Source organism: Pinus tabuliformis, chromosome 9 (genome assembly GCF_031772625.1).
Source record: "Pinus tabuliformis cultivar Carrire ecotype Pingquan chromosome 9, CPIR1, whole genome shotgun sequence".
In the NCBI taxonomy this organism is placed as follows: Eukaryota; Viridiplantae; Streptophyta; class Pinopsida; order Pinales; family Pinaceae; genus Pinus; species Pinus tabuliformis.
The window spans coordinates 1,384,456,050-1,384,459,553 of record NC_142307.1 but is presented as its reverse complement, the minus strand read 5'-3'; the positions used below and the strand labels follow the sequence as shown (position 1 = coordinate 1,384,459,553).

The following is a 3,504-nucleotide window of genomic DNA, read 5'->3' as shown; positions in this document are numbered from 1 at the left end:
TTTCACCCAACTTCTTAACAATTATTTGACTACTCAAAAATATATAGAAATGTAGATACTCAAATCTTTTAAAATATATACATGTTCTTAATTCTAAAAAAAAAATATAGATAATTCAAATTGTAATTTGGTTTCATAAAATACCTATAACACACATCCTGCATCATCAAATAAAAATTTTCCAGATTTTCTAATACCCATTAAAATAGTTCCAATGTTTCAATAATTTTTTTCCAATACCCCGGATGCGGGTGTCTAATCCGAATAGCAGGAGGGTACAGCTAGCACGAGGAGGCCACATGGCCAACGCTAGCTGCCACGAGTCAACCGAACGCGGGAGGAGGTCTGGCAGGTTGGCGAGTTTAATGTTGAAGCCTTCACGCCTGAGTTCATTCGCATTAATGCGAGTAGACGGTGACTGTAAGGAGCATTCATGGCGCTCGGGGTTCAAGAGCAAGCCATGGAACTTAAGGAGGCGGACTGGTATGGGGAGCGACATTCTCAGCAAGCTAAGTGTAGGAACACTCTCTGGCCTCTGGCGATTTTGGAGTTTAGGAATTGGCTTGGGGCCGCGGAAACTCCGGTTTTCTACTTCCTCATGGCCAGAACCAGAGAGAGGCAACCATGCCGAAGAGGAAGGGGTCGTGGAGCACCAGGTCGCCCTCCTGCAGCTGCAGAAGCGCATCACCATTGTTGTTGTCAATATTGTTTCCGCAGAGCCGGAATTCCCCATCTGCAGGCATTCTCGTTCCTGGACTCTGATGCCCCGCCTGAGCAATTGCCAAGGCCGCTGGTGCTTCCGGCTTATGGCTCAGCCATCTTCAGGCTGGGCAATCTCAATGTCCACATTTCAATTCTCTTTATTAGAAGAGCAGAAGAGGAACACGATGACAGCAGAGTTCCTACTTCTGCAAATATGGAGAATATGGCAGGGGAACAACTGGGGGAAGCAAAGGGAAAGGAGCCAATTCAAGCAAAAGCACAGGATGCGTCGACGTCTAAAGCTGGAGAGGACTCGGAAGAGGAGCTGGTGGGCTGGGGATACCCGATTGTGGAGATGGAGCCGGAAGAAACGGAACCAGCAGACTAATTTCTCTAGTCATTCACATGCCAGGTTCATTTTGATGATTTTGGGTCTCGGTCATATGGTCATGTCCTATAATTCTCTGTCTGGTTCGAGTCTTGAGCGTGGGTCTAGTAATCTTTATACAGGTCATGCTCTGTTTGTTACTAAGTTTTTCAGTTGTGTCTGGGAGTTCGCCAATTCTCAATGTCACCCCTGCGTGGGTTGTTCTGCTTCAGTCTCGGCCCCTGCGTGGGCACTGTCAAAGTTAAACTCTGTTTTTGAGGTAGTTTTGGGGCAGCCAATGCTTAGAGCTTGAAATTCTCAGCTGCTTACCACAGAGCCATAGTTGGCCATGGAAAACTTGTTTCTCTGCTTGTAATTTATTCATGTATATAATATAATACCCTAGCGTAGTTTTATGGAGAAAAAAAAAAATAATTTTTTTCCAATATCCATTAAAATAGTTGTCTAAATATTCAATCACTGAAACAGATTCTAGTATTCTAGTCAACACTAGAAAATTAGAATTTTCGAAAATTTCAAATACCAACTAAAATATATCAAAATAATATATAACATACATCCTTCATAATTGAATAACTTTTTAAATTTTCCATTACCCATTAAAATAGTTGTCCGAATTTTCAATCACCGAAACAGGGATTAGTCAACACTAGAAAATTGATTTAATTTTTTTTTTCAAATACCAACTAAAATCTATTTTAATCAGTACTTGACTTCAATCCGTACTTAAAAATTTGAACAGTTTGTTTTCGTTCACCTACCCTATGTGTCACGATTTCTATGAAATGCCATGATCAACAGAATTCACAATTTCTATCAGATACCATTGACAATATAATTCAAGATTTTTTAAAATATAATCGAAATTGTGAAGCCCAGTTGTCATCACGTCACCAAATCTTGATTCCATAAATAATAATAAAAAACTTGATTTTGAGCATTGCCTTCCGAATACTCAAACCCATTATATCCAGAGATGTGGCCTCCCCCAAATTTATTAATTAATTAATTTAGGATAGTCTTCCCCATATTAATTAATTTATTCCAATTTTACGTGACCATGAAAAAACTTAAACTTATTTTGGTGTTGGCTCTTCATTGATACCTTCAGCAATAATAGAGTTACTCGGAAAAACATAATGAAAGCCATAAGCCTACATCGAAATCCAATGAGTCTCTGTATGAAAAAAAGCCTTTGCTATTTTTGACTCGGGCATACACTACACAAGTGTTAGTGTTAGGTTGAACCTTCCCATAAAAATAGTAGAATATATATATAATAAACAAATTTGACGGCTTGCATGCAACCCACTTGGCATCTGTGAGCCGAACACATGGGGGAGAAGCACGATGACCTAGAAAACACAGGGCAGAAGGAATAAAGGAGACAGGGCATAGTTATCAATTTCTATTAATCAATATAGCTAGCTAGTTGCAAGAGGTGTCGAGTTCAAATCTATCAACCTTCTGAGATACGGAGACAATCATGTTATGATAAGAATAGGCTAAACAGAGGAACATGGACATGGACTGTCGAGGAGGACCAAAATCTCATTACTTTCATTCTCAACCGCAACCATTGTTGCTGGCGTGCAGCTCTGAAACTCGCTAGTAATATATAGTTTTTTTTCAAGAAAATATATGGTTTCTTTACTGAGTCTGCCTTCTGCCTACTAATGAGAAATGTCGAGTCTTTTTTTTTTGGCAGACTTGCTCAGATGTGATAAGAACTATAGATTAAGGTGGATGAATCACCGACGGCTAAATCTGAAACGAGGGAGAGGGATTTTATCTGAAACAAGGGCTTTTATAAGAGTCTCAAAATGGGAGGTGGACAAGGATTTTTTGTGCCCTATCTGCATGCAAATGATGAAGGACGCGTTCCGCATGGCTTGTGGCCACAACTTCTGCTACATGGGCATCATGATGCATCTCAATAACAAGAGCAATTTCCCCTGTTGTGGCCTCTATCTCACAAACAATCATCTCTTCACAAATTTTGTATTTAATATTACTTCTTTTTATTAGATTCATGATACTTTAGTCCTTATTTTTGAAGCTAGAAATGTTTGTTAAAAGATGCAGAATTTAAAATCAAATCACTGATTGAGACTTTAGATGTACAGGTACAATTTCCCCTGCTGTGATCAGCTCTTCACCAATTTTGTATTTAATATTAGTTCCTTTTATTAGATTCAGGGTACTTTAGTCCTTATTTTTGAAGCTAAAATGTTTGTTAAAAGATGCAAAATTTAAAATCAAATTACTGATTGAGACTTCAGAATTTTAAGTGTTTTTTTAAAGCTAGAAATGCTCGTTAAAAACGCAGAATTTAGGTTCAAATTACTTATTGAAACCTTTAGACATTCGGCCCTTGAAACTCGTGTTTGTTTCAGATTCTTGCAAAATTTTGT

The 3,504-nt window shown here is 38.6% G+C and overlaps 1 long non-coding RNA gene across 1 annotated transcript; it reads left to right on the top strand.

Annotated features, from left to right (window-relative positions):
* Positions 1-2,416: 2,416 nt before the first annotated feature.
* On the top strand, positions 2,417-2,881 carry LOC149153650 (uncharacterized). The gene is made up of 2 exons (XR_016263310.1): positions 2,417-2,701; positions 2,799-2,881. It is a non-coding gene; the product is annotated as an uncharacterized LOC149153650 (long non-coding RNA).
* Positions 2,882-3,504: the final 623 nt, after the last annotated feature.